Consider the following 21,700-nt stretch of genomic DNA (forward strand, 5'->3'; position numbering starts at 1 on the left):
GAAGCAGAAAGATGCCACATCAGGGAGGGCCCTGTGTGCAATGTGCTTAGACTTTACTCTCTAAGCAGTGGGAAATTATTTCATGGTTCTAAGCAAAAGATATTCTTAGGTTTACATTTCAACAAGAAAAACTCAGCAGCAAGAATGGAGCAGAGGGAAGAAAACTAGGAATACAAGTTCACTTGTTAGTTCATTTACTCAATCAAATATTTATATAACATACCAGTGCCAAATATTAAGACAGTGGTGAAAAAAATACACATGGCCCCTGACTTCATGTAGCTTAGAGTCTTAGTGAAAGATGAACTAAAGCAGCAGCAGTATGGATGGATATGAGGGTAGATGTAAGAAATCCATCTACATGACACTCAGTCCACATAGAGGGTAATGGAGACACCCAGACTCCTGACTCAAGTGACTTGGTAATACATGCAATGGAGGAAGAAAGCCAGCTCTGAGAAAGAAACTAATCAGAAAGTATGGGATGTTCAGATGGAGATAAGGAAATGTTAGAGGAGGAATCATAAAGACGGTTCCTCCGTTTACTTGCCTGGCTGAAGAAATAGATTGCGGCTGGTGGAAGAACCTGCTGATGAAAAGAGCTGAGAAGGGAATGTCTGAGAGCGGGGTAGGGGGAATGGTAGAACTGTGTGTCATGAAAGCCAAAGGAATAGAGAGTTTCAAGAAACTGAAAAACAGTGTCGACTGCTAGAGAGAGGTTAATGGTTTCTAGTATATTCACAGAGTTATACAACCATCACCAGAATCAATTTTTGAACACTTTCATCACCCCAAAAAGAAATTCATTAGCAGCCACCCCCTTCATTTATCCCCAGACTTTCCCCACCTCCATCCAGCCTTAGGAAAGCACTAATCTACTTTGTCTCTATAGATTTGTCTATTCTAGATATTTGATGTAAATGAAATCATACAATATGTGGTCTTTAATGAATGGTTTCTTTCATGTTGTAGCATGCATCAGTACTTCATTGCCTTTTATTGCCAAATAATATGCCATTGCATGGTTATACCACATTTTGTTTATCATTCATCAGCTGATGGACATCTGGATTATTTCCACTTTTTAGCTATTTTGAATAATGCTACTATGAACATTAGTGTAAATGTTTTTGTGTAGACATATGTTTTCATTTCTCTTGAGCATATACCTAGATGTAGAATTGCTGGATCATATGGTAACTCTATGTTTAACCACTTGACAAACAGCTAGACTGTTTTCCAAAGAGGCTGCACCATTTAACATTCCCACAGGCAATGTATGAAGGTTCAAATTTCTCCACATCCTTGGCAATACTTGTTATTATCTGCCTTTCTTATTACTATAACAATTCTAGTGCAGTGGTGTCTCACTGTGGTTTTGATTTGCATGTTCCTAATGGCTAATCACGTTGAATATCTTTATATGTGCTTATTGACTATATGTATATCTTCTTTGGAAAAATGTCTATTTAAACCCTTAACTCAGGGGAATTCCCTGGCGGGCCAGTGGTTAGGACTCTGCGCTTTCACTGCCAAGGGAGGGGAACTAAGATCCCACAAGCCAAGCGGTGCAGCCAATAAATAAATAAATAAATAAATAAATAAATAAATAAATAAACCATTTATTCATATTTTAATTCGGTGATGTGTCTTTTGCAAGTACTTTCTCCCAGTCTGTGAGTTGTCTTTTTGTTTTCTTGATAGTGCCTTTTGCAACACAGAAGTTTTTAATTTTGATGAAGTTCAATTTATCTATTTTTTTCTTTTGTTGCTTGTGCTTTTGATACAGTATCTTAGGTTTTGCCTAACCAAGGTCACGAAGATTTATTCCTTTGTTTTTTAAAAATTCTATAATTTTAGCTCTTACATTTAGGTCCATGATCTATTTGGTGTTAATTTTTGTGTATGGTGTAAGGGAAGGGTTATTATTTTGTTTAAATAGGAGAAAATTAAGCATGTTGATAGGGTGAAAGAAAGGAGGCAGGAAACCAGACCCTGATTATGAAGCAATGTCTCTGAAGAGGCAGGGATAGAATCTGAAGAGTAGGTAGACAGACCAGCCTTTACCAGAAAGAAAGCCACCTCTTCCTCAAGAGGCAAGGGGGGTAGTGGGGGAAATAAGTGGAGATAGGGAGATAACTATAACTGTAGAGTCTATGGGCTATATGTTCTTCTTAGGAATTTACAAGGCATATTAGTATATTTAAGGATCTAAGATAACCTTCAGACAAGAAATCGGTTTAATTTTGTTTAATCCATTATTTTCCAAATTCATTTGACGAAGAATTATTTCTTTTCTAATGCCTACTAACCTATGGCGGAATTAGAATTTGTAGGATATACTTAGGGAAATGGTGATCTAGGCCAGGAGTTGCAAACTAGTGGCCTCTGTGCAGAATTTGGGCCAAGGGTGATTTTTGTTTGGTCCTTTTTAAAAACAAAAACAAAAAACTTCACAACAATTCAAATTTCTGACATCTCTTGAAATATCAAAAGATTTGGCCATATGAGATCTGCATTCCAGTAAGGAAACAATGTGCAGGAACCCAAATGTTCCATATGGGGAATATACTTTCTGCATCACTCCCTAAAATCTTAACATCCAGACCATTTCACTTGTTTATGTCACTGCCTGGTCCCTGGGAGTATCCGAGTTTTTCACTCCGGTACTAGGCAACCCTCTCAGTGTCTACACAGTGAAAAGTTCCTGAAGCCACTCTTAGAAAATCCTTATCCAGCTCCTCTCTAAATATTTTCTAAAAGTGCTCCTCTTGTGAGAGCTATGAGAAAGACTGAGACGTATTTATGTCAGGAATGACAAAATGCGAGTGTATGGGGCAAGTGCAACCCATAGACCTATTTTGTTTGACCTGCACAGTATTCTTTTTAAATGGGAAATTTCACATTGAAAGAAATAGAGATTTCCAGATTTTATTGACTATCAGGAAGATCTGGTAACACTAGGCCCTGTTTCCATATGGCAACAATAAGCTGAAGATAGCAGCTTTCTTCAATCAGGGCCTGCATTTTTCAATTTACCACAGTCCCTACCACTCCCTGGTGCCCTATAACCCACCTGATTCACTCATTACCTATTTGACCCTGCAGGTATTTGAGTTTGTGCCACCTGATTTAGCAAAAAGATTCCATTCTTAATTAGCACAGTACAGGAGGCAAGCTCCGCAATATCATGAGTGTCATGTAAAATTTTACTTATGCCTCAGCTATTTCACTAATAATGAAACATGCCACTCTCTCCCCAATATATAGCCACATCAAAAAAAAAAAGACTGGAAGGAATTACAACATGGAGAGTAGACCTTCAGATGATTTTTATTTTCTTCTTAATCCTTCTCCAACTTTTCAGATTTTTTAAAAAATGAGTATGCAATGCCTTCATAATCAGAAAAATATATGTTAAATTTCTAAAATGTACTAACAATATTCTTGGTACACAACAATCTATAAAGTGAGACACCACCAGTGCCTAAAAGATTCAAATTTTGACCAACTGCCAAAAACTTAAATGTGCATCAATAAGAACACAATCAAATGGGTTAAAGAGCAGGTGAACTACATGGGTGGCAAGTTCTAATGTCAAGCAAGCTCATTTGATGCAACATACTTTCCTTACAACTAGTGTTAAGCTGCGTTGGCAGTAGCTGCTTATTCTAACACAACATGACATTGAGTGTATCAATTAAGGCTAGATAAATGTTAGCAGAGAAGCCCTGCTCACCAGATCCCTATTTATGAAGATACTGTGGGCAGGCTTCCAACTTGCAAATATTTTATTCTCTCCCTCAACTCAGGATTCTTCTGTAGACACAACCACAGACACCTGTGCTCTGGGTGGCCACCAATTTAACAAGCAAGCATATCATCAGCACAGGAAACTTCTCCCCATCACCCACTTTCTCCCACAACTAACTCAGAAAGATCTTCCATTCTCTTATTTTCATTATTTCTTCAACATACCTATAAACTAATCCTCTATGGCTCTATTAAGGTGACTAGCTGGGCTCCCACAGGCCATTAAACAAAAATCATGGACTAAAAACGTTAAAAAAAAAAAAAAGAAAGCTAAATATTGCTAAGAGAAATTAGGTCAACTCTACCATCCTGTCTCATACATGATTATAAGGAAATAATGCATACGAATGTGTTTGTACACTATTAAGGTGTTATCAAATGCAGGATGTCTCTGTGCTATATAAATTTTAGTCCCTTAAGTATCCCAGAGGCCCCATCAGCATCAAAACAGTCTGTATCTTCCTCACTGCCCTCTAACCAAATCTGCTTTTCTCAAACATTCCACAGAACTTAAAATACTCTTATTTTTCTTGTTTTCCTACTTTAATAGCTAGATGCACTTTTTTTTAGCAAATGCATTTTTTTCTTAACAGATTTAGTTCACAAATGTGAAGAATTTCAATTACATTGCAGCTTTTGCAGATAAGCCTGGGTATATAACATATCGTTTGTAACATTGTCCCTATGGAAAAATAACTCCAAATCAATTTGTAAATGAATTTTGAAACATCGCCCATTTTTATGTTTGGAAAACTGAGACGGAGGTCCCATCCTGGAAGGTAACATAGAGTGGTGGGAAAAGAACTGGGGCTTTGGAATGAATCTTACCTTGCTCTGTTATTACTAGTTCTGTGTCCTGGGGCAAGCAACAATCTCTTTAAGCCTCAGTCTCCTTATCAGTAAAACGGAAAAAGTAAAATGTCTCTCATGGCTAAAGGATATAGTAATACACATGTAAATCACCTAATACATACTCTTCCATGGCCTGAAAGATAACAGTGCTAAATAAACATTAGTCGTGTTTTCTTTCCCTCTGCCATTGCGGTACTCATTTGTGACTTCCATTTTATCCTTTAAAAGAAAAAAAAATTTTTTTTAATTGAGCACATGCTATAAGTCAGGAGCCCCCTTATTACCTCATTAAATCCCTTTAACAACTCTATGAGGGAGGTACTACTGCTATCTCATTTTACAGATGAAGAACAGAGGCACAGAGAGGTTAATTGATTTGCCTAAAATCACTCAGATAGTGGTGTTGACTTCAGCATATCCATGCTCTAATCCTAAGCCACTATACTGTTTTTCAAAAATGAGGAAAACAAATTTAATGATGCCTAAAGTTTTCTGCTGTAATACTGCATGATTTTACAATTCTTTGGAACTTTCAGATGGCAAGAAGGATAAGAAAACTTCAAGCTCACAACCAGGCAAATATAAAAACTTCAAGCTCACAACGGGCAAATATAAACCATCAAGATGCAGTTTAAACTACTGATGTCCAATTGTTTGATTTTCCTTCCCAGAAGCTGGAAGGTTTCCACAACAACATGGGTCAGGCTCACTAGGGGTTCAGCTGCTTAAGCTCCTTAACTGTTATTTGCTTAGAGATGATCAACTGAGTGAACCTGGCTGCAACTAGCTTTCAAAATTGAACCAGGACTAACAATGCAACCGTTTTTTTTTTTAATAGGTGTGGTCAAAACTTGAAATAGTAACCCAATGGCAAAAGTAAGTATTGTCACTACTGTTGGGAACCATCCTGCTTGGTAATTGGAGATTATTCACAGTCACTTTTACAGTACAGTAATTGAATTTGGCTCTAGGCTGTAATAGACACTCTGACCCATTAAATTAGGGCCATAAGTAAAATTACTCTATTTCTTAGCTCAAGCTACAAACACACTTCTTATAAGCAGCCAGAACTGGAAATTCAATGTTTTGTAATATCGATGTGTCAAATGGTTAAGGCTGCCAATTATAATGCTCATTGGAAAAACTCCCGTTTTATGGTACCTAGAAAATCCCCAAAGTTTTACCTTTAGGCTTTTCTTCTTAATGTTTTTACTTTTTCTTTCTTCTCAACAACTACAAATATAATTTAGTGTGACTACATATGGGCTGAACACAGACTTAATTCTAAACATGCTGAGAAGTGAAATAAGAGAACAGCTACAGCACATCCAGACCAAACTGGCTAAGATGTACAGACAGAAAAAAGCTATCAACCATCCCCAGCAATACTAGTCATGTTCGTGCGTTTTGCAGATTGCATTTCATCACCATTCTTCATATAACATTAACAAATTAGACATAGCCTCTGTCTAACCAACAGAAAGACTTTTACAGGAATATTAAAGTTGATTTCCTTTTGTTTCACTTGCTTCCTAATACAAACTATCAATGATGCAGCCTAGATGTTCAACAGTTGCCACAGACAACTAAACCTTTAGTAAGTTCTGGCTCTACCATCTTAGATAACTTATTCCCAGTTGGGCAAAAGGAAGAAATAGAACTGAGAGAATTACAGCATAATAAGAATCCATTCATCTATTTTTTTATTTGGGGGGGGGGGTGGCTTTGTTTTGTTGTTGTTATTGCTTTAAGGAAAGTAAAGACAATGCTGGCAATGCACCTAAACACTAAATTACATTCCTTTTATCTTCAGTCCTTACTAAATATCAAGTTCACTCCTAATGGTTCATCACAGAACAATACAAGTCTATATTTAGTTCATAGATGGAAACCATCCCAAACTGAGAGTTTATATGGAAGGTATAACAGCAGAGAATCCCTGGAGATTGACAGAGAATGTGGAAGGTTTTCATTGTTGAATTTGTGTGAATTCCTACCTTGGCAGGTAAGTTTCTATAAGCCTAGTAATCAACAAATATACTAAAGGCTTAAATAATCATCACACAATTAGGTAATCCTCCTTAGGACAAATCCAAGTTCTCTCTCCAGGGTGTATATACTTCATCAATTGCTAGGTGGACATGGTGTAAGTAAACTCCCTACGAATTCTTTTATATAGCTGATCCCATCAAAAAATATTACTCAGTGGTGTTATAGTCTTTCTCTTTCTTTTTTAATAGAAGAGAAGTAAACCAGAGATCTTGAAGGTGTCTCTGGTATCCTTACATTTTTAGATTGCTTCATTCTTTAAATTATGTCCTAAGAATTCTGTGTGTAAGGCAATGTGCAGGTGATACTTCCTCAGGTGACATAAAGATGCACAGTTGGGAAGTTTATGGCCTGGAATAGCATCAGAACTACATAAATGACTCTGGTGAGTGCTAACGGGGAGACAGAACTTAGCACTACCGGGGGCATGTGGACAGAGAGCTCAACCAGTTGCTGAGATAAGGGCAGTTTTCAGTACTTGAGCTGAGCCTTAAGGCATAGATTAAATTTCTGGAGGGAAGAAGGCATCTTAGATGGAAGGAAATGCAGCATGTACATAGAAGCAGAGGTGAGACAACCTGGAGTTTGTTCATGAAACAGCCAGCAGTCCTACTGGGCTAGTACAGGCTTCATGGGAGGGGCAATATGGTAGAGTAGGACCGGCAATGAATTCTGATTTTGGCTTTTCCACTGCCAAAGGTACTTGCCTTAGACATATTGTTGATTACATCTGAGAATACATTTTCTCATTTTTAAAACTAGAGAGTTGGATCAGAAGATCTCTGAGATCTTATTTCCAACTTTATAACTCTATGACTCTAGGTTGAGGGTTAGCAATTTTTTCCATAAAGGGCCAGAGAGTAAATATTTTAGGCTTTGTGGGTCATATGGTCTCTGCCACAACTTCTCAACACTACTGTAGTGTGAAAGCAGTCACAGAAAATATGTAAATGAATGGGCATGGCTGTGTTCCAATACAGCTTTATTTATGGATATTAAAAATTTAATTTTATTTAATTTCATGTGCAGCAAAACATTATTCTTCTCTTGACTTTTTTCAAATACTTGAAAATGTAAACACTATTCTTAGCTCCTGGGCAGTACAAAATTTGGCCCACAGGCTGTAGGCTGGTTTCTCCACTCCACAGAGAAATAAGAACAGAAAGGGCTGGCGTGTAATAGCCCTCAAGAGCTAGAATAAGATAGACAATATTGTACTATAATTATATAATGTGATAAATATCACAACAGCAATCATATTGCAATAAATAAATGTATCAAAGAAACATTGTATACCTTAAATTTTAACAATGTTATAGCAAATATATTCAATTTTTAAAAAGAGCTAGAAAAGGGAATTTAATTTAGAAAGCAATGGGAGGAGGTGCCAATTTCTGGGAAGAAAGTGTTGAGATCAGAGTTGTATTAGAAGCTTTACGTGACAATAATGGATGGGAGTGAGAGATTAGTAGATAACTATCAAGAACTGAAAATATTAAGCCTAATCTAGGCTGGTAGCTTTGAGAAAGGAGAAAAAAAAAAAAGATATGGAAGAATCAACAAAATACTACTTGAAAAAAGATGAGGAAAAGGTTTATTTCACAAAGGTAATAAAAGAGGTCAATTTCCAGACAAGAAGGGGGGAAAAGGTGATTTTTGCATTGCCATTCCTCAGTGCCTTCAGTAGAGTATATGACTGCAGCAGATTAAGGAATTTGCCTTTTTGTGGAAGCTTTCAAACAAACAGCCCAAGTTGGAATTTCCAGTTCCAAGATAAGAGTTCTCGGGTATATATCAGGTAAAATGTAGCCTTCATGTTTTGGTTTTGGAGATTCAATAGATATGGCAGTTTTAGAGATGATGTTTATTTATTTATGGCTCCTTTTACTCCAGAGAATTTTCAGCAGCCTTCACAAATTAGGAAAGAGTATTCATCCAGTGCACCTAGATATATCATTGCCTTGAGAATTTTAAAATCACCCTGCTGACTGTGACTCAGAATTTATATCTATCTTTCCTTGCTCTGACAGAGAAAAAACTGCACTGCTGCAAATACAACCAATTCAACATTCAAGTGTCTATCAAGTGTGAGTAATCCAACTCGATGGAAGCACTACATGCTTTCTAGAACTCAAATTTTGAAGCTGAGTGGGGCTGGAGGAAGAAGGGGTGCAAACAGACATGCACGTAGTAGCTCTAACTCATGGTAGAATTTGATAGGAAACATAGTCAAACCTCACGGAAACACAGCAAAGCAGACATTAATTTCAACTAAGCAGCCTGGACAGAGCTTCATAGAGAAAGTGGCATCAACACTGGGCCCATTTTAACATGAGAGGAAGAATAATTCCAGGCAGTGAGAATAGTGCAAATAATAACAATAAAAAGACGTGGGAAAACACTGGACTTATTTTTTACCTCAAAAGTGGTACATGTTTATCGTTAGGAGACAAACATTAATTATGGTAAGAAAAAAAAAAATTTTAACCTGAAACCCCACCACTCAATCCCACCACATTTTAGTATATGCTCTTTCACATATAAAATAATACAAAATGGGATCATTCTAAACATATCCGCCTCCTGTTTTTTGCATAACATCTTAGCATAGATATCTTTCCATGCCAGCTCGGAATATACATTGGAATGATTAAAAACCACTGGCATACCTGAGTTCAAGGGTAAGTATAGCCCTTCCCTTACAGACCTTCCTTTGAGCTCCCAATTTCAATTTGATCTTTTCTTTGTCTTTTTCCAAGATTTTTCTTGCATCCACATGAGAACAAAAAGGTATGTGTATAACTTGTTGTATCAATAAAATCGTTGTTGACTTCTTTTAAATTTGATAAGGACTCTAGGTTTTCTGTCCTGCATTTCAAAGTGATCTCATTTGTATAATTAAAATACTTAAGCTCTGGTCCTGCCACTTACTAGCTCAAGGCTCTATGAGCCTTAGTTACCCCACCTGTAAAATGGGAGTAATAACCACATAGTATAAATAAAATAATTGAGGATAAATAAAATAATTTGTTTTACTGATGTATTTTTGACATTGAGAATACTATGAATCCAAATGTAAATTAAGTAATAAAGAGGCTGTCTCTAGAATTTGGCCCTCTTTATCTGCATTCTTCCCACTGCTTGAGGCAACCTTTACCATCTTAGATGGATGGCTCTCCAGCTCCTGTGTCTCACTTGCCAATCTATCTCCTCGCCACTACCAGGGATCTCTTACCAAACCCCTAAGCTATCCACGTTATACCTCAGCTTAAAATCCCTCCATTGCCTGACATCCAGTGCTTAGAATGTTCCCCTTCTAGAAATTATCCTATAAATGTACTTGCACGTGCATAAAATGACATATCTATGTCATTCTTTGCCACACTGTCTGAATTAGTAAAAGATCATAAGTAACGTAAGATCCTTCCACAAGGGTCTAGTTAAATAAATTGTTATAACCACCAATGGATTATATTATGTAACTATCAAAAGAAGAGAAAGCTTGTATATAATAAGCTACAAGGATATATTGTAATACAGCACAGGGAATATAACCAATATTTTATAATAACTATAAATGGACTATAAACTTTAAAAATTGTGAATCACGCTATTGTACACCTATAACATATAATATTGTACGTCAACTATACTTCAATTTAAAAAAAAAGAAGACGGGACTTCCCTGGTGGTCCAGTGGTTAGAACTCTGCACTTCCACTGCAGGGGGCGCAGGTTTGATCCCTGGTCAGGGAACTAAGATCCCACATGCCATGCAGCACAGCCAAAAATTAAAAATAAATAAATATAAAATAAAATAATAAAATAAAATAAAATAAAATAAAATAAAAAAGAAGAGAAAGCTCTATACAAACTGATAAGAAATGTTCTCCCAAATAGGTTAAGGGAAAAAAAATCAAGGAACACGACAGTATAACAGGACATCTTTTGTATAAAAGAGGAATACATATTGCCTAAATATGCATAACTATCTCTAGAAACACACCCAAGACATTTGGTTTCCTTTGTCCATTAGTTTCCTATGAGGAGGGAAACCAGGTGGCTGGAGTTCAAGGGTGGGAGGGAGACTATTCACTATATACCTTGCTGTACCTTTTAAATTTTGAACCAGGTAAATTTTTCACTTATTCAAACAGGTATACCTTCCAAACTAGTAGTTAAGGTCCCCTGACCTTTACATTCAACTCTATTACTCCTATATCAATAGGACATCTGAAAGAGATTCTATCCCTCCTTTCAGGCTAGAGATACTAACCTCTTCCAGTATCCAGCTTAATATGTAGTCATTAAATATTTGTTAAATTAATTTGGCTGTTCCAGAACAAGATGAATTCTATTTCACAAATGCATTGTACTTTTTAACTCTACCTGTAAGGGCCGATTCCATTTACTTTAGTGACTACCCCTTCAGTTTTTTCTTTTTTAGAAAATAGGACAGGGCTTCCCTGGTGGCGCAGTGGTTGAGAATCTGCCTGCCAATGCAGGGGACACGGGTTCGAGCCCTGGTCTGGGAAGATCCCACATGCCGCGGAGCAACTGGGCCCGTGAGCCACAATTGCTGAGCCTGTGCGTCTGGAGCCTGTGCTCCGCAACAAGAGAGACCGTGATAGTGAGAGGCCCGCGCACCGCGATAAAGAGTGGCCCCCCGCTCGCCGCAACTAGAGAAAGCCCTCGCACAGAAACGAAGACCCAACACAGCCATAAATAAATAAATTAATTTAAAAAAAAAAGAAAATAGGACAATGAATGTTTGGGATAAATCCCAAATCCTAAGTCCCAATTTTTGCTTCTAAACTGGGGTGGAAGAGGGGAGAGATACAATTTTACCCTCACTATTGCTCCAAACAAAGGAGATATCAATCATAAATTCAGATGTCTGAATTTTTCATGGGAAACTGGCAATCAAAGGCTCAGGCACCTAAACTGTGAATGATATTTTCCCCACAGTTGATAAAACTGTATATTCCACAACATATGGAATTCTACTGAAAGCTTTCACTGGCACTTTGCCTTGTTGAGTAAAAGTTAGAAGTTATACTTAGACATTAAAAAAAAAAAAATCAACACTGCCTTTTCATTAGACTAACATTTAAAATATGACTTAAAAATTATGGAAAAATATATTAATATATCTAACACTCACTGAAATCTTTAACTATGTGTCAGGCATAGTTCTAAACATTTTTACAAACTCATTAATCTTCACAATAATACACTCCAAGTCAGATACAATGATTAGCTTTGTTTTACAGAAGAGGACTATGAGAAACAGAAATTACTTTCTCCAATGTTACATACTTTGCAGATGTCAGTCAGTGGTAGGATTTAAACCTCAGGAGTTCAGCTCTACAGCCTTTACACTTAACCATTACACTATAGGTGATTTATCTTATATCTATATCTAAAGTCTGACTTTGGTATTTGCCAACTCATACCAGATGCACTTTGCCAAAGTTGGCTATTCTGTTCATTTGCAAAGCATCAAAACTAATAGAGAATCCCAAACCCATGTTCTATATTTCTTTGAATTTACATATCCTGCATAATCCTATGTTGGGCAGGATTATCCCCATCTGCACTCCAGGACTCTATGCCTGGAATTAATTCATTCAGGAAACATGAATTGGATGATCCTACTGCATGCAATACCCTGTGCTAAGCAATGATTTACTGCTGCTTTCCTAATCGCAGTTAAATTTCACCAAGATTCACCCACAGTATGATATACATTTGTCTAAAGAAGCATAAAACAGTTTGGGGTACGGAAGCAGCAAACGGTCTTCACACTTGTTTGTTCAACAATTATTCCTCAAGACTCTACTATGTGCCAAGCACTTTGATGGGTGCTGAAAATCAGGGGCAAACACGGCAGAGCCAATATTTGCCCCTGGGGCTCTAGTGGGGGAAAGATGTTCAAGAAGTAATAATCACACAAATAATTACTTACAACTGTGAAAAGCACAGTAAGGAAAAAAATAATCAAGAAGAGGGCAGCTGAAGCCAATGCTCAGAGGTCTTTTCCTAACTAGGGGGCCCACCACCTGCTTATTCTGCTGCTGGCCCACTCACATTTTCTCCATGGCTCCAAGGAATCAAAACTGTAGTTACAGTACTAGCGTACAACCCTTTAAAGTAAATAATTTAAATTCTGCAACAATTTCATGGATGGAGAAGATGTAGATAAGCTAAATCTTTTATAAGATCATACATTTCATCTGTATTTTAACAACCTGAGGCCACAGACCATGTCTTATATACCCTACTATTATTCAGAACACCAGGCAATGTGCACAGCTAGAGTCATAACTAATTTTGGCGGTTTGGGGGGAAAAGCCACAGAATAAGAAATTTAAGTGTTACTAGAGATTTACTAGCACATTTATATACCCTTATCTACTTGAATTACATGAATAAAAACATGTTGTCCACCTTACAGATAAAAGATACGCCAGTTCTCCAGGGATGGGGTGGGGACAGAGAGAAGGCTGGAAATATAGGGAAGCTAGATAAGTTGATAGCTGGTCCCTCAACTTTCAACTCTAAGAACAAGTATACCATTTTTCTTTCTTCACAGAAAGCCTACTTGTGGGAAAAAGTTAAGCTTATTTCAAAAAGAAGGAATGACTTTGGCTTGGATTGTTGCCAACTGCAATGAAATTCAGCCACTTTCCCCTTAAAAGTCATCCAACTGGAAATCTTATCAGTGGGAAATTCTCTAAGGGCCAAAGACTCTATTTTCAGCAACTTCACGATATTTGTAAAACATTTTTAGTTCTAAGATTCACTACCTCTCATCCTCTATGCATACACACATTGCACACTCATACCCATCCAATGAGCTGCCTTCTCATAGAAGTGACGGAATTTTTTGGAATCTAAAGTTCCAATATGTAACCAACACAATATAATATTTATGAACCTTTGTTTCTTTTTGTGATTATGCAGGCATCTGCATATAGCAACATTTGAGCGCAGAAGAGTCATCAAGCCATCCAATGGAGGCAAGAGATAGTGAGCTATCTTCATCATGAATGAGCCTAGAATGACTAGCAGGTATACAGAGTATCAAGGCACAACACACTTATCAAAGGAATACCACGATCAAGAGACTGGGATAAGCACAGCACCAGGGATATCAAGAAGAATATAACCCAGTCCTTGTCCTCCAGAAACCAACAGTCTTAAAGGGAGACACCCTAGGGGAGTAAGGAAGGAGGGGAAAAAAAACAAACAAACACACAATCAACTCAATCATCTGAAGACTGATGACCCAGCATACAAGGACACAAGACCTACAAAGCCTTACCAAGAGACTGGAAGGAAGGCGAGGAATCCCCAACTGCCTATGTCTAATTATACAAGTCCCCTTTTATCCATTACTCTATCATACTCTATCTCTTTGTCTGCACACAATGCACATACTTAAATAGATTTAATCAATGTAAAGACCCCATATCTTTAATAAGGATGTTGAGATTAGAAGTTCTTTCGGGATCTAGCCCATTATTTTGAACTTATTTCATTCCACACTTACTGAAAGAGCAGTTAGCCAAGTACAGCATGGCTCCCTAAACAGCACATAACAGAGAAAGTCATGGGTTGTTGTAACTAACTGGGTTTCCTCACTTTTCTTTGCAAATTCTTGAGCAGGAAAGTGAATTAAACGGTTTGCAGGGGGAAGGGTGTTAATGGTGAAAAGGGATAAGAGCTGGTGCATCTATATATAGTTAAGTTTGTATTTATATCTAGGGAAACAAATTGGTTTGGAGTAGAGAGAAAAGACAAAAAGACAAATCAAGTTCAAATAGACTGTAAAAGGCTGAGGAACACTGTGAGACGACTGTGACTAAAGATAGATTTTTATAAATTTCAACAATAAAAATGTAATACTTTTGTAACAAGAGAAATTTTGTTCTTTTTGAAAGACTATAGGAAGCTCAGCATGACAAAAATGATTTTTTTTTTAAATTTATTTTATTTATTTATTTATTTATTTATCTTTGGCTGTGCTGGGTCTTCGGTTCGTGCGAGGGCTTTCTCTAGTTGCGGCAAGTGGGGGCCACTCTTCATCGCGGTGCGGGGACCGCTCTTCATCGCGGTGCGCGGACCTTTCACTATCGCGGCCCCTCCCGTTGCGGGGCACAGGCTCCAGACGCGCAGGCTCAGCAGCTGTGGCTCACGGACCCAGCTGCTCCGTGGCATGTGGGATCTTCCCAGACCAGGGCTCGAACCCGTGTCCCCTGCATTAGCAGGCAGATTCTCAACCACTGCGCCACCAGGGAAGCCCAAAAATGATTATTAATAGTATACTGTTCACTAGTATTATTTTTAGTGTTAAAGATAAAACATTAACGATGATAAAAATACAAATGAACAAAAATCCCCTACTTATATATTTCAACTTCCTTCCTAACAAACCTTTTTGCAGATTGTTAAGAAGAAACAGGTAAGATAGCCTTCCTCTCATAATCATTCCCAATGGAAACTGAACAAATACGAAAATGACAGAAAAAAAACAGAGAAGCAGGCGCCTAGATAACTCAAAACTTATGTTATCCAAACTAAACTGTCTATGTGGCCCAATCTACCCCAATGCATATGGTAAGAATTCTACAGGTCCAATGTGCAAGGAACAGAAAGACAGATGAAAGCCTGCAATGGGAGGTCCTTCCTCCCATATACCAACTTTTGTCTCTGGGTGTTTCAGAGTCTTATTACAGATTTGAACTTTACTCCTTAAATTTCACTCTGAAGTATTTATACTACATAGCACTGAAGGCTGTTGGAGCTTAAAAAAGCCAAAGCTGAAATTTGTTTTCTTCTTTTAGTCCTGTCTATATGGGAAGGTTTAAGAGCAGACTGGCCTGAAAGCAACATAAACTAATAGAATGGCCCTTTTTCAGCAACAGTCCTGAGCACAGAGCATTATCCTAGAGAGAAACCTTGCTGGGATACCAGCTAATCTCTGATATTCACTCTTTAAGGACTGCTACTTCTTTTGATACTGCTCTAATTCTGGTTTATTATGTAAAAAGTATACCCCACTGTCATGACCATGACATAAGGTTCAATGAAAAGGTTGGGCCTGGATCAGCCAAAAAACAAAAAAGCAGCAGATCAACTTTCTGATATCTTTTGTCTCCTGCCATATGGTTCAAGGAAATAAAGATCTCTTAATGAGGAATTCATGACTCAGTATGATACTACACTGTAACCAGCAGAGTTCCAAATAATATATCAACACCTGGTCTAAATTGTTATGTTTTAAAAAGACAAAAAGAATGCAAAATCCCAATGCCACTTTCAGATAGGAGGCAACATATTCTCACATTATGAATTTAGTAAGTGGCCTGCATAGTTGAAATGACTCTGAAACAGAGAACCACAACCCAAAATAGACTGAACACTTTTGTTATCTCAAACAATGGGCAGTTAGCCATTCATTCCTCCCTCTTAGTGTATATTCTACTTGTTTCAGACAAGGCCCATTATAAATTTGAAGAGACTGTTCAAATTCAGCTATACCAGATGTCTGAAAGCTGGGGATGGAAAATTGTCACTGCACAAAAATTCCTATTACAATATTTTGTGCATAAAAAAATGAATGATGGGCTTCCCTGGTGGCGCAGTGGTTAAGAATCCGCCTGCCAATGCAGGGGACACGGGTTTGAGCCCTGGTCTGGGAAGATCCCACATACTGTGAAGCAACTAAGCCCGTGCGCCACAACTACTGAGCCTGCACTCTAGAGCCTGCGAGCCACAACTACTGAGCCCACATGCCACAACTACTGAAGCCCGCGCACCTAGAGCCCGTGCTCTGCAACAACAGAAGCCACCGCAATGAGAAGCCTGCGCACCTCAGCGAGGAGTAGCCCCTGCTCACGCAACTAGAGAAAGCCGGCCCGCAGCAACGAAGACCCAACGCAGCCAAAAATAAATAAATAAAAATAAATAAATTTATTTTTTAAAAAATGAATGCCATATATATATATATATATATACACACACACATATATATATAGTTAGTTCGTTTAAAAAAAAGTTATATTGCACACCTATCACCAGCCTGACATTGAAAGAGGCAAACACAACAGACGGCCCCTGCCACTGAGAAACTTACAACCCAATGAAGACAAACACTGACCAAGTATAATGACTGTCACAAGCGAAAAAAATACATGCTATGCTGGACTTTAGACTGTGGATAATTAAGATATTCCCATCCTACCCTCTTTCTAGGTGTGCCAGTAAAAGACCAGGAAGTTGTCAGAAAGCTTTTAAAATAATGACCCTCTCAGTTGTGATACATACAAAACGTATTTTATATATACATATACACAAACACACACATATATGTATATGTATATATATATAAGTGACCGGTAACTAAGTATATAAAATAACCAGACTCCTTTTTTAACCAATATACCAGAAATATTAAAATCCAAATAAGTCCCATCTCCATAAAAACAGTTGCCTTAATGCTGCCCTTACTCCTGACTATAGCAGAAGGAGTCAACTTATGATACTGTGGTTGATACCACAAAACTTTTACTCTAACTTTTATTTTGTCCATAAAATATAAAATAACTTTTATTTTGTCCATTGTTATACCAGTGCTATTTATAAAACAGCTTTAGAAAAGCCCAACTTTCCACCGTGTCAATATATATAAACAAATATTTAAATTGGGGCTCCATTAAAATTATAAACATAGTTGTAGAAACATACAATCTCCGAAACTCTTCCATGCTCTTGATCATGAGTAAATGCTAAGTCCTACTTGTATATCTCTTTTGATCTAGAGACAAAGTGTTTCAAATGAAACTTCACGATTCCCCAAAGAATCCACAAACCTACTATAAATACTATTTAAATACAGAAATCCTACAAACTTACTTTAAATACTATTTAGTTCTCATAGACTTCAAGCTAAGCAGCCATAAATACTAGAAAAGCCTTTACGTGTTTGGCAGACATAAATACTTTTGTGTTATCGGTATCTATTCTTTTTTTTTTTAATGCTGCAAAATTGAATGTCACTGTGAAACAGAACACTACCTTCACATCATTTTTTTTAATATAGGCCCTTCACACAGGCCATGCCAAAGCCAGCCTTTAAACAGATAATCTTGCCAAGCCCAGGACAAATGGAAACTCTTTGACTAACAACATTCTCGTTGCTTCTGATTCAAGCTAGAAAACTTCTAGTGATATTTAACAACTTTGTTCTAAGTGGACACAGAATGGTGGAGTGAAAAGAGCAGAGGGTCCAGAGTAAGAGAAACAGAGTTCAAGTCCAAGCTCCACCACTAACTAGCTGTGCCACTGTGGGCAGGTTACTTAACTTCCCTGATCTACAGTATCTTCATCTGTAAAATTCAGACCATAGCAATACCTACCTTAAAGGACCGCTATGAGATTATACATATGAAAGCATTTTATAAACCATAAAGAATTATACATTCTTATTATTTACCTTATTAATTTTTTCCTTAATATAGGAATTTATATGCTCATTTTAAAAATTGGAAAATACAGAATATGAAGAAGAAAATCACTCACAGGCCTGTCACCCAAACACTGTTATTTATTTTAACTGAAATAAGTCCAACATCAACCAAAAGAAATTAAAGTAGGAATAATTTCAGATGTTAATATAGATAATTTATAAACGACAAAATTGATTTCTTTTTAAGAGCAGAACAGTCTTTCCCATCTATCAGTTTAAAGACAATGCTGCTATTTGTCCCAGAGCTGGTCCCAACAGGGTATGATATATGGGTGAGGCTCATAAAAGTAAAGGCCACAAAAACATCCGAAATAAATATTTCATGAGCCCCAGGAGTAGTTACAACACATGCCCTCAGATGCAATGGAGAAGCAAAGTGTATGAACCCCCATTAATAAAACTGGCACGACTATATGGTCACAAAGACTGTCAGATTTCTATGGGCCACTTCAATGGGAAAAAAGAAAAATTTATATACCATGCTACAAGACAGACAGTCTAAGACTTCTGAATTTTTCACACTGCTGACTGAATCCCATCCTTGGAACCTGTACCCCTCCTCTATTTTTCCTTTCCTATCCATCTTTCTCCTAGGCCCCCTCCTTGTTTTGTGACTGCATTAGAATCATTCTCTGTGTTTAAAATGGCCTTATTTTATACAATGGAATATTATTCATCAACAAAAAGGAATGAATTTCTGACACATACTACACCACAGATGAACCTTGAAAACATTATGCTAAGTGAAAAGTCCTACACAAAAGGCCACATATTTTCTGATTCCATTTATATGAAATGTCCAGAAAGGGCAAATCCACAAAGACAGAAAGCAGACTGGTGGTTGCCTAGGGCTGGGGTGCTGGGGGATGGGAGAGAATCAGTGACTGTAATGGGTATGAAGTTCCTTTTTGAGGGAACTGTCCTAAAATTAGACTGTAGTGATATTGTGCAATTCTGTAAATATACTAAAAAAAAAGAAAAAAAAACTGAATTGAGTGTTTAAATGAGTGAATTGTATGGTATGTGAATTATATATCAACAAAGCTGTTTTTTAAAAAATCGTCTTATTCAGTTGAAAAAAGGACATGTAAATAATCCCATCCCACCCTCTCCCTAAGGGTGGAGTAAAAGTGATGACTCAATTGTGATGATATATATATATAAAGTGACCAGACTACTTTTGTTTAACAAATACACATGAAAAATTACAAATCCAAATGAGTCTTGCTTAATAATTTCCAAGTCAAAACTTGGTCCTCAGATTCTCCATAATTCTATGCCTTTGTTTAGGTATTCTTTCCACTTGTAATGCCTTTCTTACCATGTCTTTAAAAGTTCCAATCCCACCTTCTTTAAGGCCAGCTCAGAGGTTACCTCCTCCATGAAGCCTTCCCCATGCTCTCAAGAAGAGTAACCTTATCTTCCTCTGAACTTCTATGATCCTTCACTTCTTCTGGGCCACTTAGGACCTTCAACCCAGTATTATACTTATTCTGCCCAATATCATACTTATCGCTTTGATGTTAGAAGGGGGATGTCTCAATAAATACCTACCTGATAAGTGGATGACTATAGCTTAACAATTCAGAATTTCATCATCACCTGGTAAATTTTAATTTTGGAAATATCCAAAAGTCACTTTAGACTCAAGAATGGTACATAAAGTAGTAGGGTTAAGAAATGCCCACTTCAGACAAAATTTTCTTGACCAAAATAAAACAAATTAACTTGATATATGTATGTAAATAATCAGTAAGAAATTCCCAAAGAGAAGCACTGGAATAAGGATATAGCCTCCCAAGGTAACTGAAAGACACCTGAATTGTATAAATTCCAGAATATTTGTTCAAAAATCAGATTCATTAATTTATAGTAGCACCGTGTGTTTTTTTCCTGAGAGTTCTATTATCAAGCTCTACTAATTCTTCTTCTACTGTATTTCTAATATGTTTTTTGGTTTTTTTTGAATTTTTTATTTTATTTATTTATTTAATTTTTGGCTGTGTTGGGTCTTCGTTTCTGTGCGAGGGCTTTCTCCAGTTGCGGCAAGCGGGGGCCAGTCTTCATCGCGGTGCGCGGGCCTCTCACTGTGGCGGCCTCTCTTGTTGCGGAGCACAGGCTCCAGACGCGCAGGCTCAGTAGTTGTGGCCCATGGGCCCAGTTGCTCCGCGGCATGTGGGATCTCCCCAGACCAGGGCTCGAACCCGTGTCCCCTGCACTGGCAGGCGAACTCTCAACCACTGCGCCACCAGGGAAGCCCTCTAATATGGTTTTAATTCCTGCTCCATTTTCCCTGCCACACCCAAAGTCCAGGCCCTCATTTTCCTCATGACCAACCAATTTTAAAAGTCTCCTAATTTATCTTCCTTCCCATAGTTCCTTCTTTCCTTCAAAGATATCAAGCCATCCCATGTGCCAATGTTGAGGGTAGGAACAGGGAAGCACATACCTATCATATGAGGCCTGTTCTCCAGACACAATCTAGTTGGGAACTTGATACATGTACACGATTCATCACAATATTCAGCAGCATATAGACAGGGCCACAACTGACACCCAGGATTCCAAGCAATGGGTAGGTCCTCGGGCCTCCCCAGAACACAATCTATACAGTCTCCCTCACACACTGTCCTCATCCTATCCCTTCCATTCTCTTTGTTCGTCTTATTGGACTTCTGTTAAAGTGCCCATATGGCATGCACTGATTTCATCTCCAGTTTCTCTCCAACTTGCCTCCTGAGCTAAACAAGACAATCTACTTGCTGTAATCTGGAAGTCACTTATTCCCAAGTACCTTTGTTCATGATTAACTACTTATCAACACAACCCTCCCCACTTTCTCTCTGCTAACTCCTATCTACCACCAATCTCAAGTCCCTTCTTTTGTAATGTATTGGGAAGTTTGCAATTACATGTAATTTTGTTTTCAGCTTATCAATGGCCTCATTATTTTGGTATTTGTCTCACAGTATCTATTAGTGTTTCTTAACTAAGGGACTATATCAAAGCCACCTATGGAGCTTCTCAAAAACACAAAGGCCTTGACCTGACCCCCTAAAGAGCTCCTCAGTAAGTCTGGGGTGGGAGCTGGACATCTTTATTTCTAAAAAGCCCCACTGGTGATTCTGATACACATCTCAACCTAAGAACCACTGATTTATTAAAATGCTCCCTATATAGCAGACATTCAATTCTTATTAATTCATGCATTGAAGCTCATAAATAACTTTTTTCTAAATAGCCTAACCAGATATCAGCCCCTAGACTATACACTAGCTGTGTTCCAAGTGCAACATGTGGTTTTAAGATTTCATTTCCTGAAGTACTCCTTGGAGGGACACTATTACCTTGTCTCTTTACATTGTTTCCTATTTGTTGAGAAATGGAGGCCTGGAATGCAGCCATGTTAGACAACACTACATAAGAATGTACTCCGGAGTCTTAGATTAAAATT

General features: G+C 37.7%; 1 protein-coding gene across 2 annotated transcripts in view; it reads right to left on the reverse strand.

The window, feature by feature from the left end:
* Nucleotides 1–21,700, reverse strand: part of VCL (vinculin) — a 101,311-nt gene that overhangs the window by 77,940 nt on the left and 1,671 nt on the right. The window lies entirely within an intron of this gene.

Source organism: Balaenoptera acutorostrata, chromosome 16 (assembly GCF_949987535.1).
Source record: "Balaenoptera acutorostrata chromosome 16, mBalAcu1.1, whole genome shotgun sequence".
In the NCBI taxonomy this organism is placed as follows: domain Eukaryota; kingdom Metazoa; phylum Chordata; class Mammalia; order Artiodactyla; family Balaenopteridae; genus Balaenoptera; species Balaenoptera acutorostrata.